Below are 26,239 nucleotides of genomic sequence, written 5' to 3'. Positions count from 1 at the left end.
GGGACTAATGCTGTAACAGCTTTCAAAGATTTATATGGTCTGTGGTTTGATGAAGAAGGAAATAAAACTCAATACTTAAAAACTCTAGAAGAAAAAGGGATAAACCTAACTAATATGTCTAGTATTTTGAATGGAGCAGGAGTTAATGCTGCAGCAGCTTTCAAAAGCTTGTATGATCTGTGGTTTGATGAAGAAGGAAATAAAACTCAATATTTAAACATTTTAGAAAAAGACGGAATGAGTCTATCTAATACATCCAGTATTTTGCATGGCGCAGGAGCTAATGTTTCTAAAGCTTTTAAAGACCTATTTGATACTTTTTTTGATGAGCAAGGAAATAGAAAACAGCATTTAAAGCACTTTTTTATTGAGGAAAAAGGTGGAGAAAAAAGCTTTAAGCCAAGTAATTTAGCCAGTATTTTAAGTAAAGCAGGAACTAGAGCTAGATATGCTTTTGAAAAATTGCATAATGTCTGTTTTGATGATGAAGGAAAAAGAACAAAACTCTTAGATGATTTCTATAAAGCAGGCTTTAGGCCAAGTAACTTATCCTCTGCATTATGTGGAACAGGAGCTCGTGCTTCTTCTATCTTAAAAAGATTGCATATTGTTTGCTTTAATGAGAAAAGAGAAATAACAAAACTTTTAGATGACTTCTGTAAGGTAGGCTTTAGGCCGGGTAATTTATGTAGTATGTTGAGTGGAGCAAAGAATAATCTAGAAAAGAGTTTGAAGAGGTTTCATGATTTTTGTTTTATAGAAGACACAAAAACATACTTAAATCGTTTCTTATGCGAGGCAGAAAGTTTTACGCTGAGTAACTTATCTAAGATATTGCATGGAGCAGGAGCTAATATTTGCCCTGCTTTAAAAGATTTTCATGATGTTTGTTTTGATGAGATAGGAAACGAAACACAACTTTTAGGTGACTTTCGTAATGCAGGTTTTACGCCAAGTGATTTATCTAATATATTATCCATGTCGGGAAATAATGCCACTTTTATTTTAAGAAACTTTCATAAAGTTTGTTTTAATGAAGAAAATTATTTAAATCACTTCTTGGCCGAGAAAAAGCTTTTTACGCCGAAAGATTTATCTAGAATACTACATGGAGTAGGAATTGATGTTTGTTCTATTTTTGAAAGATTGCATGACCTTTGTTTTGATAAAGAGGGAAACAAAACAAAATATTTAAACAATCTCATCAAAAATGGTCGTTATAAGGTATCTGATATATTACATGAACAAGTTAAAAAAGCTTCTCCTATTATTTTAGATAAACAGAATATTAGTAAAAGAGACAAAGTAACTAATGCATCGAGTAATTCATCCGGTAAAACGGAGCAAGAACAAAACTTGGGTAGTTTACAACAAGGTGATTCTAAAATTAAGAGAAAAAACCCGGAAGAGTACCGTAAACTGGAGCGAAAACGGGCAAGAAACCGATGACGTAAATTCAATTCAAATTCAAAAATATCTTTATTCAGTAGGTAACATAGTTACACTTTGAATCGTCAATTTTTACATAACGAACGTCTCATCCGCCTAAAACTACTGCAGCTTCTCACAACCTGTATAGCCGGGGAAAAGAAGCTGCAAGAAAAACCTCGGCACAGGGCCCTAGACGTTCTTTAAAAAAATAAAAAAAAATAAACATAAAATATTGATATACAATTGAGTAATTTAGCTGCCTAATATCAGTTCTCAGACAGTTAATTCCATGCATTCATATCTTCTAAATAATCACTAACTTTATAATAACCTTTTTTGTAAAGTTTTTGTTTAACTACTGTCTTAAAGCAGTTGAAAGGCAAATTCTGAATGTCAATGGGAATCTTATTGTAAAAACGTATACATTGCCCCTTAAAAGATTTAGTAATCTTATGTAATCGACTGACTTGTAAAGCAAGTTTATTTTTATTCCGGGTATTAACAATGTGCCGATCGCTATTTTTTGCAAATAATCCTATATGTTTTTTTACATATATTAAGTTTTCAAAGATATATTGTGATGCCAAAGTTAAAATATTAATTTCTTTAAATTTATTTCTAAGTGACGTAATAGATGATAACCCTGAAACTTATTTAAGTGATACAACAATAGATAATCAATTAATAAGATCACTAAGTTTTTAAGCTTTTTCTTGAGTTGTAAAATTTCAGCTTTGGAAAGTCCAGTAGATTGGGCTATCAAGTCAACAGATAAGCCGGCTTTAAGTAAGTTTCTAACTACAGCTATTTTAGCCTGTTTTTTGCCCTCTTCCCTATCTTCCTGCTTACCTTCAGCTCTGCCTTTTTCATGACCAACTCTAAGACCTTCATCAAATTTTTGAGCTAAAGCAGCTACTTCACCCATTATGCGTTTTTTCATTTGTTCATATGCTAGTAACTCTTCTTCTGACCAATTAAACTTATTCATCTCTTCATAAGCTCGTTTTATTATTACGTCATTACCAACTATCTTATCTAGATCCTCTTCGTTTGTTTCTGCTGCATAGCGAAAAAAGTTACACCATTTTTCTACTATATTTTCTAGTTGGTCTTCTTTTGTCTTTGTAAATTTTGGTAGTTCTATGAATACGAAGTAAAATTCCTTAAAGTCATGTTCAAAGCTATTTTGATCTAAAATGACATGATTAGATTTGTTCGCGATGATTAACTTTGTTTTGTGATAAATAACATTAGTGTGTAATTTGTGATGATTAACAGTTTTACAAGTGAAATTCTGTAAGAATCTTCGTTCTCCCCATTCATTACGTTTGTAAGAGTAGGATTTAAATATGTGACAGGGACAGAGAATCATGTGTGAAAAGGACCGGAAGAGCAGGATAGACTGCTATCTTGTGATTGGTAGAAAATAATTTAGAATAAGTTTGTTTTTGTATTATTTTGGTAGATTTTTTACTTAGAGTTGTAAGGTTTTTGTCTAATAATTATTGTTCAAGATACTTGTTTACTTTAGAATGATGTTGTATATGTAGCTCTAAGTGTGTACTTTGGATTAAAACTCTTATGTTTATGTCTTTTATTCCCTTGAGAAAATATAATTGAAAAGATGGTCCATTTTAAGGAGCTTCACTCCAAGTTGGTCCTGAAAAATGTAGATTAACGAGATCATTTGGGAAGGAAACGCTATTCATGGTATGTTTCCACTAGTATAGATGAGGGTCATCAGTTCAGGACGGTTTTTTGTTTTGGATTCCTATTAGAATACTAGTTTTAAGAGGAATTATGTAAATCTCTTAGTGAAAAATAAAGGATCGAGAAGAGAGGTACATCAAGGAGTTGACCCGGTACATCATTGGTATATAAGAACGTCATTGTCGGAAATTCGTGTCAGTTGGCTCTATTCCCGCGCGCGTTCTCATCGTTTCCGGGCTCTCCTTCGGTGCCTCGCTCCTCGCTCTAGAAAATTGTAAGAAGCATTTTTATTTATTTAGATCAGAAACCCCGGTGTAGGGCGTTCATGGGCCTTGGTCAGCTTCAGGCTGGCCATCTGGCTCATACGTCCAGCACAAGATTTGTACTCAGCCTTATCTGGAAAAATAATATAATCAGCAACAGCAATAAAGATATTTTACTTGAATGTGTCTACACTCAGCGGGATCCCCTGTCTGGGAGACATAAGAGTGATGCAGAGAATTAGATCTGGATTTGTTGTACTGAATTATGCTGAAAACAGAATTTGTTCCGTTAAAAAAAACGGAAATACAAAGTTTTCTACCTAGTGTTTGACCTCCAGCCAGCGGGATATTTACCAAAGTTAAGTCTGATGAAGTATAAATTGGTATTAACTTTTAGATCTGTATTTATTCTGTTCAACAAAACAAAAAAAATACTTTTGACATCCTTACTTCAGCTACAATCAAGCTGCAATGAAACATCCAGTCAGCGGACTTTTTCTCTCACAGCTTAAATTTGTACCTGATACATAGTTTTTTTTTTATATTCTACTCACATAATATCTTTCAAATTCTATACTTCTTAATTTAAGCACTAGATGTACGAATAGGTAATTTAAGTGAAATTATAGTCGTAAATAGGTTAATTTTTATTATTTTAGTGTAAAAGTTACAAAAGAATGTCATTGAGAGAAAAAGTCCGCTGACTGGAGGTTTCATTGCAGCTTGATTGTAGCTGAAGTAAGGATGTCAGAAGTATTTTTTTTGTTTTGTTGAACAGAATAAATACAGATCTAAAAGTTAATACCAATTTATACTTCATCAAACTTAACTTTGGTAAATATCCCGCTGCCTGGAGGTCGGTTAGAAAACTTTGTATTTCCGTTTTTTTAACGGAACAAATTCTGTTTTCAGTATAATTCAGTAGAACAAATCCAGATCTAATTCTCTGCATCACTCTTATGTCTCCCAGACAGGGGATCCCGCTGAGTGTAGACACATTTTACTTGAGATTATGATAATTATCACCTTTATTAGCTTGACTTGAGTAGGCTTTAGCAGCATATAATTCAAGGTTACTATTGAGCCGTCAAAGGCCCCTGATATGGCTCATGTGACGACTACTTACATACATCAGTACTTACTACTTACTACTACTAGTTACTACTTACTTACATCAGTAAGTAGTAACCGGGACCAATAGCTTAACGTGCCTTCCGAAGCACGGATTATCTAACTTTCAGACAATCTGGTGATCAGCCAGTGATGTCCTAGTGAGGTCCCTATACCACAAAGTAATTTTTGTGGTGTGTCCTCACCGGGAATCGAAACCAGGACCTCTTAATCGTGAGGCCAACGCTCAACCACTGGACCACGGAGGTCGTTTCTCTACAAAATTCTGAAACCAGTAGGTTATGAAATAAAAATTGAATCTGTAATCCCCAACTGCAGATGGGTTGAATCAAGCTGATTCGAATACCCAATAGGAATCGTAGATTACCCGGGTCCTAATATCTCGCATACTCAGGTTTCGAATACTTGCAATACTCGAAAACGAAGTCGAGTAGTTACTGCGTACTACTAATCTAGACTTCAGGATCCCAATTGTTATCCAGCTTTTTTAAAATACTACAAATAAAAAAAAATAGCCGACCCAGCATAATCACTGGGTCATAATCGGAAAACAACTGGCAGCCACTCTAATTACGAAGTCCTAAAATGAATACGATAAACCATGGTGACAGGTTGGTCAGCCCTAGTTTCAATCCCACGATTCTCAAATTCCAAAAAACAATAAAAAAGTAAAATAACCACGCCACAAAAAGGTTTCATTCAGTTTTATTAAAAAAAAAAAACGAGCCGAGACCGGTTTAGACAGGAAGGTGCAAAAACAGGCCCTGACGTGTTAGAACAAGTTCTACAGACGATAATTAGTGTTTGTTGTAATAATACTGTGATGATATGGTTGAATAATAATCTTTTGGGTATACATCCATCTGGTAGACATACATAGGTAAAAAGGTTCCTAATTACTGTCAATAAAATATGCAAAACATTTTTTTTACTTCATTCGGCTTTATGAGTTTGAATTCATATTTGGATTGTAGATAAGTGATACCACGTGTTATCCAGAATTAGTGCCCGGTTTATGGCAATAGGCTCGCCCCCCCCCCCCCCCCTCTTACATTCGCTTTTGGGGATACACACGTGATGCTATGTTAAATCTATTTTTTTTTTTAATACCAATCTTTTTTTAAGAAAATTACCCTACTTTTTTGCACAACTACCCATAATAGAATAACTATGCTTATAAAACGGTATTAGCCGATTGCTAGTCTACGTATTGTAATGTTTAAAATTTAATGAAGAGATGATGATGAAGATGAAAAATGGATGTATGAAGAAATAAAATGTAAGACATGGGTTTAAGTACTTAAATTTATTAATTACTAAGAGAACCAAAGTTACACAAAAATATAAATAGGTATTTGGAACTTTTAAATCCTAAGGGTACATTCCAGGTATTCAAGGCCACTGGTCATTCGTTAAGCATTATTAAATAATAAGAAAGGTATTATAAAAACCTCCCTAGCTCGTTTGCCCTCGGCGGCGGGAAGGAAGCCGAGCCGACTAGAAGCAGCTACCAATAAGCTGTAGCTGTAGCAGTAGCAGAACAGCTGTACAAAACACCCGTCATAGAACAGAACAGCCTTCGTAAAACAGCCGTCACAAAACACCTTCGCAAAACAGCCACCCCAAAACACCTTCCCAAAACACCTCCTGCGGACAAAACGCACAGGGGTAAATTAAACCTCTAGGGGCGGAGGCACAACCTAACTCCCCAAAATCATATGAAAAGACTCACCTGTCGGAGGTCGAGAAGCCACGTATGCGGCCAACGTACGATGACGTCGATGCCACGACGCTGGGACAAAATGGCGGAGCAACGTGTCCACGCCACGGACACCAAAACCACACCTATTCGGAACAAATCGCACATTAGAATCCTGACCGCAAACACTAACACTCACGAGTCACGACAGATGACAGAAATGTATAACTTACTTACCAGAATAAAAATTTACGAAGATTTGGCGGCGCGTGCGACGGAGTTGCGGGCCACCGGTCACACGCTTATAAACCGCCTAAAAGAAAAACAATGACAACATATATCGACACTGATAATTACGATTAAAATGCTATAACGCATTGTAAAGACAAATTCTCACCCGAAATTCACACTAAAAATCGAAGGTGTGGACACACCCGCTCGGCGGAGCGCTGTCTGGGGAATGCGGCAGCTCGCAGGCGCAGGACTATATAAATCGCCCAATTCAACGCCTACGTCACGGACAAAGCTAGTACGACCTCAATCGTCCGTTAGATGACGCCGCCGTCGCACACTCAAAATGCAAGTTATTAACAAGTCCAAGGACAGGAGACACCGAAAATTCCCAAATATAATTTTGTATTAAATATTGGCACCAACATTCTTCAGCAGCTACTTGACAAGGGACTCCAAGATATAGCCTTCCGTATAATATCGGCACACGCCATCTTCCGGTTACTGGTGGAAAGTCGTCGACTGCGGAGCCCAACGATAGCAAGTCGATGCTCACGGACCTTCCATCGATCAAGGCGAGATGGCGCTGTGTTCAATACTACACAGAAAAGCTATAAAACGGATCCCCTGTAACTAATCCGGAGGCTGAAAGAAACGGCACTACAATACCTCCCCACCCAAAAGGATTTCCGAGTGAAAAAAAAATAATTAAAAAAAATAAAACAAACGAGGAAATCCCAGCTGGCCCTCCAGCTGATTCCTCAAACAAACCAAAACTCAAACTTCAACAAAAATATTCAAGTTTAACTTGAAAGAGAAATAACTTTAAAAATTAAAAAAAAAACAGACACAAATGCTATTCAAGATAAAGTCGAAGAAAAAAAATAATCCAAAAAATAAAAAAGTAAAACTATAGCAATGAAAATAAATAAAGGCAAAAATGCCATTGCCGGCAGAGGCCGCACAACTTAAAAACTTGCCGAGACGGCACATAAACCACCTGTGCTCACCATGAGCACAACAACATCAGATAGCATCCAAGAAATTCTTCGCATCGATAGCGCGCACACGTGCATTAAAAACACGTAGATAAGCAAGTCGCAATGACTCATCCCAATAATAATACGTGTCCGTAGCAACAACTACGTCCACCAACAAACACTGACGACTTCAAGAGGCATCAGTCATAACTACCACTCCCTCAACATCTTAAAACGGTGGGGAAGTGACCTCACCTTACAATTGGCGAGTGCTCGACCCCAACCAATAACAAACCACACGATTAGGTACTAATCCCTACCTAACGCGAAACAAAAAAAAAAAGTAATAAAAAAAAACGACCCAACTTGTTGATGGCGGCGCGGCGAGCCGCCGGTGCGGCCGCGCGTCCACCCGCAAGCTGCTCGGATATTAAGATAAAAAGAAGAAAAAAAAATGAAAAAAAATAAATAAAATAAAAATAAGTGGACATGTCGACAGTGGCAGTGTGGGGAACCTAGGGAATGCCCACACGTCCACCGTCCACAATTTAATAGGCCACAATTCGCCAGTGGCGGCGCGGCGAGCCCCGCAGCGGCCGCGCGTCCACCAGTAAATCGGCTCCTATACCTAACCTAAGTGATTCCCCAACGCTGCTGGTGTACCCACACCTTCAAAATGTGAAGATGTACTGCACAATTGGTAGTTTGGGAAGGGGCGCATGAACTACCTTGCAAACTTACAATACATACCTTACTGAATTTTAAATTCCCACAGTTTTGAAATCCTTAATGTGCCATTTACCGAGAGGTTTACCGGATTCGTCTTCTAATTCGTAAACTAATCGTGACAATTTTCTCACCACCCGACACTTTTCGTACTTGGGAGACAACTTTGCAGAAAAATGTTTATTAGCGTCACTTTGTTTAAACTCCCTCGACTCGAGTAAACTCATGTCTTACATTTTATTTCTTCATCCATCCACCTTCATCTTCTTCATCATCATCTTCTTCTTTAAAATCTTAAAAACATTACATGGCGCCCGATTACTGAGGTCTAAAGGTTCAGGGTACGCCCCCGGTCTTCGGTCTTTTGCTCGAGGATCGGCTGGTCATTCGTTGTGTATTTTTTTTGTAACGTGTAAAAAGAACAAATTGTGTGGTGGTGGTGTTTCTTCATTTACCCCCTAGTGGATAAGATTTATCGTATTCATATTGATGTGTGCTTTAAACGAAACAAGTTAATTTACAAATACCTACAAACTATTTTGTATAACTGTGTTTTTAAATTTACATTTGCATTATATATTATTTCTTTTGCTTTGCATACTTTTAAAGTTTGGACTTTGAACTCGTATAGCATTTTATAACATCACATTGTTAAAAAAAATTATACTGCGTTGCAGCTATTTTTCCGTATTATTAAACTTCTTTAATTGTTTCTTAAAATTTTGAGCTTACTTTTTTGTTTTTATCACAAATTTGCTTTTATAAAACAAAACATTATATACCCTACGAAGGTTTTTTTTTTTAATGTAACTTTAAATTTTTAACATTCTTCAGTAAAATTATTATTGTTGCTAGTTTACTGCTTAGCTTTGCTATACGGCTTTTTTCTTCAAAATTTTATGAAACTTGGCGTGAGTTTAGAATTAAATTTTTGTTTTATACCCTCAAGGTTTATTTACAATTTGTAAATTCTTTCAAATTAAGCAACAATTTATAAAAGCATTTCGGCCTAATTTCAATTAAACATTTAACTTGCTATCTAGTGAAATTATAGTTCTTGGTTGTATAACCACGGCTATACATAAATACCTACATGCTTGTTATCTATCTTGCATTCCTTTTGAGCTTATAGCAAATAAACTGGTTTTGTTTTTTTTTGATACGCTCGTTAGTATTACGTGGTACAATCTTTTATTGTTGAGCTATTGTTTGCTTAATAGTTTTGTATTCTATTACCGGATAAATTCTAATAAGTAAATCTTTTGAATTGGATTAAATACGTTACATAAACAACATTTATACATTGTTAGTTTTACAAATAACTATATTTTTTTTTTACATTTGCATTTTGTTTATTTGCATTTATTTTTACTTTTCAAGTAGGTATTTAGTTAATGAAAATATTCTTTGATTATTTTTTCTTTAAAACTTAGTACTAAGTTAAATCTTTGTTAAAGTACATTAGTCATTCATTTTTTTTAATCATGGGATTGGAAGGACCTCCAATTAAATTTCGTCTATTACGTAAAGATGAAATAATTTACGAGGTATTATTTCGTGGTGCAGGGCCACCACTTGTACTATACATCTTCACATTTTGAAGGTGCGGGTACACCGGCAGCGTTGGGGAATCATTTAGGTTAGTTATCATTTAGGTTAGTTGTTGTAGGAGCCGATTTACTGGTGGACGCGCGGCCGCTGTGGGGCTCGCCGCGCCGCCACTGGCAAATTGTGGCCTATTTCTTTTTTATTATTTTTTTTCTTTATAACTTTATTTCCGAGCAGCTTGCGGGTGGACGCGCGGCCACACCGGCGGCACGCCGCGCCGCCATCAACAAGTTGGCTCGTTTTTTTTATATTTTTTTTTATTACTTTTTTTGGTTTCGCGTTAGGTAGGGATTAGTACCTAATCGTGTGGTTTGTTGATGGTTGGGGTCGAGCACTCACCAATAGTAAGGTGAGGTCACTTCCCCGCCGTTTTAGGATGTTGAGGGAGTGGTAGTTGTGACTGATGGCTGTTGAGCCGTTAGTGGTTGTTGATGGTTGAGGTCGAGCACTCACCAATAGTGAGGTGAGGTCACTTCCCCACCATTTTGAGATGTTGAGATAGTGGTAGTTGTGACTGATGGCTGTTGAAGTCATTAGTGTTTGTTGATGGTTGGGGTCGAGCACTCACCAATTATAAGGTGAGGTCACTTCCCCACCATTTTGAGATGTTGAGAGAGTGGTAGTTGTGACTGATGGCTGTTGAAGTCATTAGTGTTTGTTGATGGTTGGGGTCGAGCACTCACCAATTATAAGGTGAGGTCACTTCCCCACCATTTTGAGATGTTGAGAGAGTGGTAGTTGTGACTGATGGCTGTTGAAGTCATTAGTGTTTGTTGATGGTTGGGGTCGAGCACTCGCCGATTGTAAGGTGAGGTCACTTCCCCACCATTTTAAGATGTTGAGGGAGTGGTGGTTGTGACTGATGGCTTTTGAAGTCGTTAGTGTTCGTTGGTGGACGCAGTTATTGCTACGGACACGTATTGTTGTTGTAATGAGTCATTGCGACTTGCTTACCGACATGTTTTTGGCGCTCGTATGCGCGCTATTGATGCGATTTCTTGGATGCGAAGTATTTCTTGGATGCGAAGTATTTCTTGGATGCGAAGTATTTCTTGGATGCGAAGTATTTCTTGGATGCGAAGTATTTCTTGGATGCGAAGTATTTCTTGGATGCAAAGTATTTTTTGGATGCGAAGTATTTTTGGATGCGAAGTATTTTTGGATGCGAAGGATTTCTTGGATGCTATCAGATGTTGTTGTGCTCATGGTGAGCACGGGTGGTTCATGTGCCGTCTCAGGCAAGTTTTTACGTTGTGTGGCCTCCGCCGGTAATGGCATTTTTGCCTTTATTTATTTTTCTATTCTTTTTAAGTTTGTCTTTGTATTTGTAGGATTTTCTTTTTACTGTTTGTACTGAATGGCATTTTTTTGCCTTTATTTATTTTCATTGCTATAGTTTTACTTTTTTATTTTTTGGATTATTTTTTTTTCGTCGACTTTATCTTGAATAGCATTTGTATCTGTTTTTTTAATTTTTAAAGTTATTTCTCTTTCAAGTTAAACTTGAATATTTTTGTTGAGGTTTGAGTTTTGGTTTGTTTGAGGGATCAGCTGGAGGGCCAGCTGGGATTTCCTCGTTTGTTTTATTTTTTTTAATTATTTTTTTTTTCACTCGGAAATCCTTTTGGGTGGGGAGGTATTGTAGTGCCGTTTCTTTCAGCCTCCGGATTAGTTACAGGGGATCCGTTTTATAGCTTTTTTGTGTAGTATTGAACACAGCGCCATCTCGCCTTGTTCGATGGAAGGTCCGTGAGCATCGACTTGCTATCGTTGGGCTCCGCAGTCGACGACTTTCCACCAGTAACCGGAAGATGGCGTGTGCCGATATTATACGAAGGGCTATATCTTGGAGTCCCTTGTCAAGTAGCTGCTGAAGAATGTTGGTGTCAATATTTAATACAAAATTATATTTGGGAATTTTCGGTCTGTCTCCTGTCCTTGGAGTTGTTAATAACTTGCATGTTGAGTGTGCGACGGCGGCGTCATCTAACGGACGATTGAGGTCGTACTAGCTTTGTCCGTGACGTAGGCGTTGAATTGGGCGATTTATATAGTCCTGCGCCTGCGAGCTGCCGCATTCCCCAGACAGCGCTCCGCCGAGCGGGTGTGTCCACACCTTCGATTTTTAGTGTGAATTTCGGGCGGTTTATAAGCGTGTGACCGGTGGCCCGCAACTCCGTCGCACGCGCCGCCAAATCTTCGTAAATTTTTATTCTGGTAAGTAAGTTATACATTTCTGTCATCTGTCGTGACTCGTGAGTGTTAGTGTTTGCGGTCAGGATTCTAATGTGCGATTTGTTCCGAATAGGTGTGGTTTTGGTGTCCGTGGCGTGGACACGTTGCTCCGCCATTTTGTCCCAGCGTCGTGGCATCGACGTCATCGTACGTTGGCCGCATACGTGGCTTCTCGACCTCCGACAGGTGAGTCTTTTCATATGATTTTGGGGAGTTAGGTTGTGCCTCCGCCCCTAGAGGTTTAATTTACCCCTGTGCGTTTTGTCCGCAGGAGGTGTTTTGGGAAGGTGTTTTGGGGTGGCTGTTTTGCGAAGTTGTTTTGTGACGGCTGTTTTACGAAGGCTGTTCTGTTCTATGACGGGTGTTTTGTACAGCTGTTCTGCTACTGCTACAGCTACAGCTTATTGGTAGCTGCTTCTAGTCGGCTCGGCTTCCTTCCCGCCGCCGAGGGCAAACGAGCTAGGGAGGTTTTTATAATACCTTTCTTATTTTTTTAATAATGCTTAACGAATGACCAGTGGCCTTGAATACCTGGAATGTACCCTTAGGATCCCCACGCCATGTAATGTTTAAAATTTAATGAAGAGATGATGATGAAGATGAAAAATGGATGTATGAAGAAATAAAATGTAAGACATGGGTTTAAGTACTTAAATTTATTAATTACTAAGAGAACCAAAGTTACACAAAAATATAAATAGGTATTTGGAACTTTTAAATCCTAAGGGTACATTCCAGGTATTCAAGGCCACTGGTCATTCGTTAAGCATTATTAAAAAAATAAGAAAGGTATTATAAAAACCTCCCTAGCTCGTTTGCCCTCGGCGGCGGGAAGGAAGCCGAGTCCCTGTTCGGGCGCCATGTAATGTTTAAAATTTAATGAAGAGATGATGATGAAGATGAAAAATGGATGTATGAAGAAATAAAATGTAAGACATGGGTTTAAGTACTTAAATTTATTAATTACTAAGAGAACCAAAGTTACACAAAAATATAAATAGGTATTTGGAACTTTTAAATCCTAAGGGTACATTCCAGGTATTCAAGGCCACTGGTCATTCGTTAAGCATTATTAAATAATAAGAAAGGTATTATAAAAACCTCCCTAGCTCGTTTGCCCTCGGCGGCGGGAAGGAAGCCGAGCCGACTAGAAGCAGCTACCAATAAGCTGTAGCTGTAGCAGTAGCAGAACAGCTGTACAAAACACCCGTCATAGAACAGAACAGCCTTCGTAAAACAGCCGTCACAAAACACCTTCGCAAAACAGCCACCCCAAAACACCTTCCCAAAACACCTCCTGCGGACAAAACGCACAGGGGTAAATTAAACCTCTAGGGGCGGAGGCACAACCTAACTCCCCAAAATCATATGAAAAGACTCACCTGTCGGAGGTCGAGAAGCCACGTATGCGGCCAACGTACGATGACGTCGATGCCACGACGCTGGGACAAAATGGCGGAGCAACGTGTCCACGCCACGGACACCAAAACCACACCTATTCGGAACAAATCGCACATTAGAATCCTGACCGCAAACACTAACACTCACGAGTCACGACAGATGACAGAAATGTATAACTTACTTACCAGAATAAAAATTTACGAAGATTTGGCGGCGCGTGCGACGGAGTTGCGGGCCACCGGTCACACGCTTATAAACCGCCTAAAAGAAAAACAATGACAACATATATCGACACTGATAATTACGATTAAAATGCTATAACGCATTGTAAAGACAAATTCTCACCCGAAATTCACACTAAAAATCGAAGGTGTGGACACACCCGCTCGGCGGAGCGCTGTCTGGGGAATGCGGCAGCTCGCAGGCGCAGGACTATATAAATCGCCCAATTCAACGCCTACGTCACGGACAAAGCTAGTACGACCTCAATCGTCCGTTAGATGACGCCGCCGTCGCACACTCAAAATGCAAGTTATTAACAAGTCCAAGGACAGGAGACACCGAAAATTCCCAAATATAATTTTGTATTAAATATTGGCACCAACATTCTTCAGCAGCTACTTGACAAGGGACTCCAAGATATAGCCTTCCGTATAATATCGGCACACGCCATCTTCCGGTTACTGGTGGAAAGTCGTCGACTGCGGAGCCCAACGATAGCAAGTCGATGCTCACGGACCTTCCATCGATCAAGGCGAGATGGCGCTGTGTTCAATACTACACAGAAAAGCTATAAAACGGATCCCCTGTAACTAATCCGGAGGCTGAAAGAAACGGCACTACAGTATCGTCTCATCATCATCATCTCCCTAGCATTGCCCCGTTTTCCACAGGGTCCGCTTACCTAACCTGAAGATTTGACAGGTCCGGTTTTTTATAGAAGCGACTGCCTGTCTGACCTCCCAACCCGCGATGTGAAACCCAGCCCAATACAGATTAGGTCACATACCTGATACGAGATAATCATTTATGATCTAAACATGAATTCGAAAACAAAGACAATCATTGGTTTACGCCTGTGCTGGATTCGAACCTGCGACCTCAAAGCGAGAGGGAAGCGTTCAGGAAATCAATCAGGATGAAATCTATAAAATAAAATATAATTGTCAATTATATTCACCAATATAAAACTCAATTCCATTTTTAAATCAAAATCGAATTAATAATTACATAATACTTATATCAGTCTATATCATCGTAACTTTTGTCCGTTTCGCCTCGATTGGCATTCACTTGGCCGGTATCTATCAGTCAAAACATAGACAATACAATAAAGGCTAAATATTGCACTATTATGTAATGTTTTCAAAACACACGGTATAAGTGTGCTGTTACACTAAATAGGTATTTAAAAAACATTTTGTCTCAGTGCAGGTACCTACTCTATTTTCAAATTTTATTTGAATTTTAAATATTATTTTTTGTGTAGATATAAAATCGCATTTATAGTTATCAATTCATATAAATTTTGTTATTATAGGTAGCTATATAGCAAATTCCAAGTTATTCTTTCCGATTAGTTCCAGGAAACCGCCACTAGATGTCGCTGTACGAAATTAGAACGCGGTATCAAAGTGCGATCACCGTTGATAGACCTTAATTTATTTTGCCGATTACGGTAGGGCTTATCCCACTTCTGATTTTAGAACTTTTTGTATTCGCGCTGCTTCGCTATAAGGTCAGCACACGTATGTGTGTTGTCCGGTAGGTGGCGTGGGTGATTGTATAATAAATATGGAATTAGCAAGAAGCACATTCCAACATCATGAATGATAGCAATGGGAATCAAATCACTCGTTTAGCTAATTTAGCCAGCTCAGTACCAGAATGTTCTTGTGTTGAAAACCTGGCTGTTTTATTTTTAGACTGTTCTTTCTTGAACTCTGGTCTTATTTGAAAGAAGAAGTAGGTAATAAACCTCTTTTTATATAAGTTTTGCGCCTTTATACTGCTGGGAACATTTCCAGGGACGGCATATCATTGCTCTGCGTCGCTCTCTCTGGTTCTACAAGAAAACATAAGCCAAGATAGTGCGTTCTCGCTTACTCTTGTGATTTGCTTTCCAGCAGACATCTAATTTTATTTTAGTTAGGTATACCTACCTGACATGTTTTAATGACACTCAAGGTCAGGTTTAATAAATAAACTATTAACAATAATTTATTATATAATTTCGTTGTAAATTATTCGGTGTTCATTAATTTTATGTGCGTAATTGAGGTTTTAAGTTAATATTTACATTGAATTTGATTTCTGGGATAAATATCCTATAGTTTATGTTTAGTAGTTTATGTTGTTGTTATGACCGATCGTATAACCCGGCTGAGGCAATAGCGTAGTCTAAAAGAAGGTCTTACAGCTCAAGTAAAGGAAACAATCCGAAAACAGTCAATTTATTGTTACATTACAAAAAATATGTTTATGCGATTACAAGCTCATTTGAAATTGGTAAACTAATCGCGGCCTATGTCGATGTGTGAAGGCAACAGTTTTGCAACGGCAAAGTTAAAGCCTCTGAACCCCTAGTGCTCGAGCCGGACTCGCACTTTACCTTTACAAGAAACATGTTTATTTACAAAAAAAAAAAAAACAAGGAAAAATGAGAACTGACTATTATACAAGAATTCCAAGAAAATGTATGTCGTTGTCCTTGTTAGAACATTAACTAACGCTTCGCTATTTGTTTGTAGAGCGACATAATTTACATCAGAGTCAGGAAATGGTATTTTCATTGAATTCTCTTGGCTAGGTATTAATTGCCTTATGTGTCATTTATAAATCATTTCGGGTGAAAAATAATAATAATTCTTAACATATCTGTGAGGAATCTTCTTTCATCATAATATAATTTCACTGTAATTGCAGGTGATAAAAACTAACGTGGTTCCCTTATCGGATTTTATTAGGATCTAAACGTCATTCGATTTTGACAGCTGTCAGTTATATACTATCTTACTTTCTCTGTATTTTGTGTCAATTGTGCTCAATAAAGTATTTTAATTTATCTATCTTATATGTATCATATGCACGATAGACTGAAAAAAAAACAATGTTATGCTTTCTGAAAAAAAAAGAAAGCAGTAAAGACTAAGAAATGGCATAAACATTTCGACCGTGTGGGTGTTTCCTTAACATATAAGGACAGGAATACATTTGCTTTCTAATGGCTATAGTCCAATGTAAATTACACAAAAGCCAAGCTTAGTATTCGGAAGGATACTAAGCAAAGGTTGAATCCTTATTTATCAGAAGATCCTTATTATGGCTAAGAATACTTAAACATTGAGGTCGTAGAAATGTTAACTAATGAATAGAATTTGTTCGTGTATGGTGTAAGCTAAAGGGGATAAAAAGTTAAAACTACTTGCCTATACCGGAATTAATGCTTTTTTATTGATGTTTTTTTTACATACATGTAAATACATAAACACACGCCTATATCCTACCGGGGTAAGCAGAGACTGGAATTATATTTGCATCGCTCTTAAAAGACTTCTCTCGCTTCCTCCGTCTTTATGTTTTTTTTGTCGGATTAAGTTATGATTGTACGTAGGTATGGAATGGACATAAGGTGACATGACATATCTAACCCATATACTTATCGTTGTCACTGTCGATTTTCCATTGTTTATCACGTGCTCAGCGGCGAAGGAAAACATCGTGAGGAAACTCACATTCCCGAGAAATACGTTTCTTAGTATATTATTATGATCTTTCCCATCGCGAGTTGGAAGGTCAGACAGGTAGTCGCATTTGTCATAGAATAAAGATTAATACTACGTATAGAACGGCAACTCGCCGCTCGCCTTCGAACATAGTTTAGACTTGAATCGTATAGTGTCTGGCGTCACACATACAGATGCGCGTGTACGATAATGTCATTGTGTAGTGTCTGTGTAAAACGAAGTTGTTTGTATGAAGTGTCCGGGGTGTGCTTTTGTGAAAAACCGGACCCGTGAAATCTAGGTAAGCGGACCCTGTGAAAACGGCATAACGCTAGGGAGGTGATAAGTTTATGACGACATTAGGTTGATATTACATAGCATCTACTTATAACTCAATACGTATAGAGCAATAAAGTTTATGGAAATGTAAAAAACCTGAGTTTCTTATCTTTACTTTCAATGACGCAAATCCGCGTCCAATCTCCAATTTGCCATTGCGGCTGGACGTAAAATATTGAAATGATTTCAGCATAACAGATCAATTATGTACATAAAACGTGTGCATATGTACAGTTAACTGTACAATTGTGACGTCATCAGCTGATACGCTGCCATTTCTTTTGCATGGGTATTAGGCAGGTGCTAGGCAGTTATAGACTATCCAATTCTAAGTAGAATTTCATGGAAACATGCGGATTCATGTTATTTTTCGGACAATCTTGTGATTTCAGCACAATGTCCTGACCACACCATGGAATAATAATACTACGTATTATTCGTAACAAACTTATAACACCCCGTCCTTTTTGCGTCGGGGGTTAAAAAAGACCTAATCGCTTTGTCCGTCTTATTCAAGAGTACATAACGAATCGATAATTATCCAATCATTTTTTTAGAACAGCAAAAATCTAGGATTACTAATTGGTAACTAGTTACTAATTACTTAAAAATAGAGAACTTAAAAAAATTACAGTCAACGCGCAATTTCACGAAGCATGCAGCGTGGCAGAGCGATTAGCTTTTAGTTTGAGACTGTTGTGGAAGTGTTGGTGTATGTCATAAGCTGAGTGTGAGCAGCACCATCGTTTGACGTGTACCCAGATTTTTACCCGACTGCGGCGAAGGAACGGACGGGTTATGTCAAAATACCTATACGTAATATGTATGAGTGTAAGCACGTCTGTTCCCATCTAACGTCTAAAATATTTGTCAGTATTTAATTTTAAATAGAATTCCGTCTATTTGATTCTACTGTTTGAATCTTGCTGCGACTTATCTCCCTATGTAATTTTTTTGACAAGTTAGACACTCATAGAAATTATAGATTTTTTTTTATTTGCACGCGTTCCCCGCTGCCGAAGGACATGAACGATAGGTTCTTTTTTTTTGACGTGGCTTATTGTAGATTTGCCGCAGATGGCATTAACTAGGTACTTGGCCAGACAAAACGATAGGTTCTTGTTTTGTTATTTATGCGACTGTTTCGAATTAAAATTTTATATTCAATAAAAAACCTAAAGTGTTACGATTTTTTTGATGAGATGTTTGTATGTTAGTGACATCGTAACGGAAACTTTGAGGGATGATTCAGGCCATGATTCTGACTTTATACATTATATTAGAAAATAATTTACCAAAACACAAAAAAAAATACATGCATTTTGCGACGGAAAATTGCACTTGATGTTAACTTAGAATCATGGTCTGAATCATTCCCTCAGTATTCGTTACGATGTAACTGACACCCTGTATAAGATATAGTATAAGATTTTCCATGCCTTTCTGTCGATTATCAAATAAACTCCGCATTACCTAAGTGTCAGGATCGAAGCAAATGGAATTCTATAGTCTCTGCTTACCCCGGTGTGAAATAGGCGTGAGTTTATGTATGTATGTATGTTACCTATCCGCTTACCGCTGCTCCCGCGCACAGACAGCTACTGTTCACGTTGCGACACAATTTCATCACCGCCGCACGACAGTCGACAGTGTAACTTCTAAGTTATGAAACTTCTGATAATTCCGTTAGCGACGTGGTTTTCAATAGTTATTGAATTGATTTATATACATTTATGTACATAAACGGTATGGCTATTAAATTGGAACGGTTATGTGTTTATGAAAATGTGAACAAAGTGTCTTCCCCTTAAATTAAACTAAGATGAGAGTGGACATACTATAAAGAAAAAGTATTGCAGTATGTTTAAGAATTTAAAAAATAGAAACGGTAAATCAGTTAATATTCATAGTCATACTCACGCTCGTAATTCGTAATGGAGTAGGTATCATTACCTATTAACCTAAGTTCTAAGACTGTTATGATGAACCATATGGTGACAGGTGATCAAACCGAAATAACTCAATATCATAGAACAAAGAATTATAACTACGTACAGAATGGACACTCTTCGCTCGTGTCGAACTGGATTATGCAATCCCAAATTTGCCTTGAATCATACGCGCTGTCAATTGTTTTTAGTTTTCTAAAGATTACAGAACAGATAAGGTCGAATTCTATTTTGTTTATTATTATTATTATTAGCCTATATGATCCCACTGCTGAGCAAAGGCCTCCCCCATATTCTTCCAAGTATCCCGGTTCTGTGCGAGCTCTATCCAGTCTATTTTGTTTATTTTGAAAAATATCAGCGCGTAATGTCTTCTTCTATCGAGTGGCTTGTGAGGAGGATTACCAACCTCATCAACCTGATGTCAAGGTACTATTGAGCCGCCAAAAGCTCTTACATCAGTAGGTAAGTAGTAACCGGGACCAACCGTTTAACGTGCCTTCCGAAGCACGAATCATCCTACTTTCGTGACAATCGAGTGATCACCCTGCTCGGGCCCTAAGCAAGGTTTCATAAAGTGATTTTTGTGTCCGTTCTGTGATAGTGATTACAATAACTAAAATGCTATAAACACGTACGATTCAGGAAAATATGTATCTGCTTTCAGAATTACAAAGTTTGGTTCTTAAGTTCTTAGCCAGAAGGCTGTGCTGTGATCATTTGACGGCGACAGTTGAATGAACGTGGCATGAAAACTTAAATTACTTCCTTGGCTGCCTGCCAATGTATTTAGTAGTAAGAGACCTGTACAGTCATGAGCAATATAATGTACCCACTTTAGGACTCTGTCACACTAACATATTTGACATTTAGTGAGAGCAATTTGTCAAAAAAGTTAATGTGACATGGTATCAAAGTGTATACATATTAATGCTCGTGACCGCACGGGTAGTCTAGAATGCAATCTACTTCTGCTAACACTTCATTTAAAGAAACGGAAAATATTCAGATGTTCATAACACAAGGTCACGACTGTATCCCAATTCGGGTAGGCAGAGAGGTACATCCATCGCATCATGAACTAAAGTTGGTATTAATTAACGGATCTTAGCTGAGACTGCCCTCAAGATCATGCTCAAGTCTCTGTTTTTATATGAGAACTGGCACATTGACATGATCTTCAGGGCAGTCTCGAAGCTGAGATTACTTTATTAATACCACCCTAAGTACCTATACCTCACCGAGCTTCTATTTAAGGTGAAGGTCGCGGGAAGCCGCTGGATGCGGGCAGCGCAGGACCGATCGTCGTGGAGATCCTTGGGGGAGGCCTATGGCCAGCAGTGGGCGTCATACGGCTGATGATGATTACAAAACATAATGACTATATTGCTTTATACATTGTTTATATGTTTTGGTAAGCTATATGCGTTAGTAACATACTGAACTGTTTTGTAATATTCTATCCAGGTTTATAATTTGTTACTTTCATAAGTTAGGTTCATTAGATTCTAAATTCAAATTTAAAAGAAAATTAAACTCGTGTTTTTGTAGCAACAAATCGAAAGTATTTCAATCGTATTGATGAGATGAAGTTAATGGGTATTCTATGCTAAGACTCCACAGTGGTTGAGGCCAAGGTTAAAAGTTAAAGTTTTAATATGATTTACAGGGTGTTAGTGACATCGTAACGAAAACTTTGAGGGATGATTCATGAGATGAGTCACCCAGTATATTTTCTGCAAAGTGACTATAATTTTACATACAGTTTTTTCTATTAGGTAATATTATTCAAATTCAAATAATTTATTTTCAGACCATAATAACGTCCATAGAAAAAATAAATAATAATAAACACTAAATAAGTACAAAAATTGTTAAAAAATAAAAGTACAAATACATAAAAATTATAAACAAGAAATTAAAATTAAAAATCATCAATAAAATTTACGTAACAATAAAAAAAAAACAAAATCAACATTAGATGGCAGCTTATTATGAGCTGTGTGTTTTTTTTTGAAATTTATATTCAAATATTATAGTCCAAAAACATAACTAACAGGCAGACACAGAAAACTGCACCTAAATTCAACCATCGACGATATTACGACTGTCCTAAGCCAACACCGTGATTGCTACCTGAACAAACACAACTTTGATAACTTCAGTACAAACCATGAAATGGACAGAAAAACTCCAATTTCGCTGAAATAACAACGAAGGGTGAATGTCCTCCTGTGGAAAGTATATCCGAGAAAGCCCTGTTCGAAAAACGCGTGACTTGCATCGGAGTGTAACGGCTTCGAATCCCGGCTTCGGCTTAAACCACTGAATTCGTCTTCGTGAGTTTGAATTCATGTTTGGATGATAGATAATTGGTATCACGTGGTTTCCTGGATTTGTGCTCACCATGTGTGATTTGGACCTTCAAGGGAGCTGGCGAGGAGTGGATATTCTCTGCCTGCATACATACTTGTGTCCAGCAGTGGGACGTATGGGCTTGTTGTGTTATGCGTTTCGTGCATTATGTCTGACTCAACGTCTCAATATGCTTATAAAACAAAAATAACTTACAATTTAAAATCACGTTCGATACGAACACACACTAATATACCATCAATAATTCAATCGAAGCATTTCTTTGGATTGCGCTAAAATTGCAGACGCATGCTGGCTTTCACATAGCATCACGTTAAAATACTTCAACTATGCTTTCTGTCAAATTTAATTGTCGTTTGAAGATCACTCCGTTTTCTAATTCTAGCGCGTATTTTTTTTGTTGTCGTAATTTCAGAGATGTTTTCGAAGACGTAACTAATGTAAATTGCTAAGATTTTTCTTGTCTTTATGTGCATTTGACGATGTGGAATAAGAATGTTTAAAAAAACATAGCAGCGGGTTCTAGTTATAATTACGACTTAAAGATATAGGTAACTCGCCGTGGTAGACTAGCTTCAACCGCTTCACTCTCACTTTGAGGTCCCAGATCCATCAATAAAGTGCTCGGCGATGAAGGAAAATTTTGTGACGAAATCCTCATTCCCGAGAAATGCGTTTCGGGGATGAGTGACCTAACTAACCTGTATTGGGCTAGTTTTCCCTTGGCGGGAAAGTCTGACACCGTTTCTCTAAAAGACTAGATCTGTCAAATCTTGTTAGGTAAGCGGACTCTGTTATAAACGGGATAACGGGATGTCCGTTATAACTTTCGGGGTAAGCAGAGAAATAAGTCAGTATGAAACAATTTATACTTGGATTTTACTGAACTCATAACTTACCTAAGATGGATATGATAAAAACGGTGGCAGGTTATAAGCCCTTCGCTTATAGATTTGGACATTCTGTCGTAAGGCCCTATTACATTACGCGATTCATCGGGCACGATGCGTAGCAGGTATATTAAATGTATGGCGAAATCGTCGCTCTGCCCATCCGATTATTTATTAGGGACCCCACCCGATCCCGACGCATCGGCGATGAATCGCGTAATGTTATAAAAAGTCTTAAATAGATTTCAATGTAATTAATCAGCTGATCGCATTTTACGATTTCTCTTTACTCCGGCAGTTACATGTAATAATTACAAATATCCGTTATAGCCTATTACTCTAAAATTATGTATTATTTCGGGGCTAGATATAAAATGGCGTCTGCCGTGGCAACCGCCGGTGATACAAAGGACATTATTATTGTTATGGGCAAAGCAATGGTGCGATTTGGCACTCGAATCCCCTTTGGGAGCGAATGGGCGTTTGGCCACATTAATGTGAACAAGTTTTGTAGAGTTACATCAAAGATTAGTTGTTTTTATTCTGTAAAGTGTTTTGTCTTAGTCTGTAAAGTGATCAGCCACCTGAGTACAAAACGAAGGCCAAAGATGATCAGTAATAACGAGGCTGTATGACGTTTTAAAAAAAAGAATTGCACGCTCCCTCGAACTTTTCATCGAGTCTCTGTCTCGCTCTCGCATCGTAGATGGCACTGTATTTTTTTTTCTTCGAGAACCGTAAACTGTTTCATCACTAATTTAAAAGCCACGCTCTTGTCGGTGTAGCATTCTCCATGCTACTGTTTAAGGGCAGTGTCTGTTGCCTTCCGCTCCGCAGTTCTCTGTCTGACGCGAGTAGGATTGCGCCTAGTTTATAGTATTGATTGTATATTTCAAAGCCGTACTAGGATTCCTGTCCTCCCACTCTGGATAGTATTGAGAGTTACTACTAAAACCAATAGACTGTTTACCTAAAATAAAAAAAAAATCCGCCCCACAAGTCCCGCCGCCACGACGCTGTCGCATTTTCTGTATTGAATAATTATGACTTTTCAATTAGTTGTATACATGGAAAATGACACAAATGAACCGCTAAAACTAGAACGCAATTATTGTCGTAATTTCCGCGATAATTAGCGTATCCATACTGGCGATATTACCAGACATGTAATTTGTTTGCAGCAGTGTTTCAGCTTTCCAAAACAGATTTGTAAACGGGGATACAGGGGTGACCATAGGATCACCCCTGTATCCCCGTTGGTGCTGTAAAACATAGGTTTTACAGCACCAACGTCATAGTATAAAACAAAGACGCTTTTTCTGTCCCTTTATCCCTATGTACGCTTAAATCTTTAAAACTACGCAACGGATTTCGATGCGGTTTTTTTTAATAGATAGAGTGATTCAAGAGGAAGATTTATATGTATAATAACATCCATTAAATAGTGGAAAAATACTGTTATTTTTGAGGTTTTTAATGTGTTGTCGTAAATATTTTTTTCCTCAGCATTGCTCCCGAGCGAAGCCGGGGCGGGTCGCTAGTTAAAAATATGTGACAAGTGTCGTCAGTCAAGCAAATGTTTTATCTTGAGTCATAGATTCAAGTTCAATATGTAGGTTGTCTATCAATTACCTAGGTCTACATACGAGTAGGACTATTGAGAATTTTGTTTTACTGAGAACTCTACTGGGAATACTGGGTTACTTTTTGGCTAATCAGGTGATTCAGAATACAATATCCCAACAAAACAAAAGACGTCTCCAAAAGTGATTTAAATTATGTCCCATCGGGAACCGGACGCTAACCAATAGACTAATAAGTCTCTTCCATGAACACGATTATATCATAGCACGTTTTCAATGTAACTTAGACTGGTACCAACACTAAAGTAACAAAGTCATAATGGAGGTGGATCTAATTTTCATTGTCTGACTCTGTTGCCAAACCGCTCCATTCAAAATGAGGGTATTAAAGTGATGAGCTTCGAACGGTTTTCCGAGCATTTTAATTTGGTTTCGTAATGATTATTACTTGTAATTAGAATTGTATTGTTACTTTTATTCTGGATTGTGATAATATAAAATGCCCTGTAATATTTCAAGTTAGATCTAACTAAGAATGTCGTAAAAAAATATTTTTATTAGATTTCGATGTTAATTGTTGTTATTGTAGATCTCAGTAGATACACGTGCACATAAATGAATTATTCTAATGTATTTCCTATTCTTAATAATAATTCATTATAGATAATCTTCACGAAAGAATCTTACTAATATTATAAAATGTGAAAGTTTGTGAGTATGGATGTTTGTTACTCTTTCACGCAAAAACTACTGAATAACACACAAGTTTTAACAATTAAAAGAATCGGAAATTCTTACCGCGGAAGCCGAAATCCACGCGAACGAAGTTGCAGGCGGCCACTAGTATATTATATATTCATTGAAATTTTTATTTTTGTTTACGCTTCACTTTCTTTACATTGCAGACGATCATCTGTGAGTATGTAATCACGGCCTTAATTCGGAATGAGTAGAACCACTAGCCACCAGGAGACAACTTGAAGATACTCTTGGTATTGAAGTATAAGAGAGTGAGGCGGATGATAACAGCTAACAGTCAGTTGCAGAAACACTCTTTATATTTTTTATGTCCCTTACTTAAAGAACCTTTTAAGGGAGCATTACACATTTGGTGCAACGTCTTTAATTTTGATGCGTTCACGGCCTCTATGGTCCAGTGGTTGAGCGTTGAGCTCACGATCCAGAGGTCCCGGGTTCGAATCCCGGTGGGGACATATCACAAAAATCATCTTTGTGATCCCAAGTTTGGTTAGGACATTACAGGCTGATCACCTGATTGTCTGAAAGTAAGATGATCCGTGCTTCGGAAGGCACGTTAAGTCAGTGGTCCCGGCTACTTACTGATGTAAGTGAGTAATCGTTACATGAGCCATATCAGGGGACTTCGGCGGCTCAATAATAACCCTGACACCAGGGTTGATGAGGTTGGTAATTCACAACAACCCACACGATCGAAGAAGAAGACCAATTAACTAATGTCGAACTTAAAGAAACCTTTCTGCAACTGGATGTAAGAGCCTTCAGTTTTTTTACTCCTGCACCAGCGGAGAGTTCCATTCCATTTTTCGCTTTTATCTGTAATTTAAACCATAACGCAAGCAAATAAATTCAGCACACTTTTTGCAATATCTGTGTAATGAAGTGTAGCATGATTCGATGTTTATATCGTAATTTTATAACCCAGTGATTCAATTCGTAATAGTCATGGAGACTATGCCACGGTTTGCACAATATATACAAACGGTGATGTAACTTCATTTTATGTTTATTTTGAATTTCATTCATGTATGCGCACGCAAGCAAAGGCTCTTATGTAGATAGATGTAGAAAGATTTATATTTCGCCGATGACTCAACTTGGTCCGTACAAAGTACTTATGGCGCGCATAAAATAGATCGAAGCGTTTTATAATATATCTCGTATGGGTTGGGAGATCAACAACCGACCTCATCAACCCTGGTG

The 26,239-nt window shown here is 37.8% G+C and overlaps 1 protein-coding gene and 2 long non-coding RNA genes across 5 annotated transcripts in view; 2 read left to right on the top strand and 1 right to left on the bottom strand.

Annotated features, from left to right (window-relative positions):
* LOC126373959 (uncharacterized) overlaps positions 1-26,239 on the top strand; it is a 650,308-nt gene that overhangs the window by 423,076 nt on the left and 200,993 nt on the right. The gene's annotated exons all lie outside the window — the stretch shown is intronic.
* LOC126374058 (uncharacterized) overlaps positions 1-26,239 on the top strand; it is a 310,332-nt gene that overhangs the window by 83,100 nt on the left and 200,993 nt on the right. The gene's annotated exons all lie outside the window — the stretch shown is intronic.
* LOC126374054 (uncharacterized) lies at positions 12,581-14,247 on the bottom strand. The gene is made up of 3 exons (XR_007567392.1): positions 13,601-14,247; positions 13,116-13,509; positions 12,581-12,816 (listed from the first exon to the last, which is right to left on the bottom strand). It is a non-coding gene; the product is annotated as an uncharacterized LOC126374054 (long non-coding RNA).

This window comes from Pectinophora gossypiella, chromosome 16 (assembly GCF_024362695.1).
Source record: "Pectinophora gossypiella chromosome 16, ilPecGoss1.1, whole genome shotgun sequence".
In the NCBI taxonomy this organism is placed as follows: Eukaryota; Metazoa; Arthropoda; class Insecta; order Lepidoptera; family Gelechiidae; genus Pectinophora; species Pectinophora gossypiella.
Note: the sequence above shows the minus strand (reverse complement) of the source record. Positions and strands in the feature narration are given on the sequence as shown.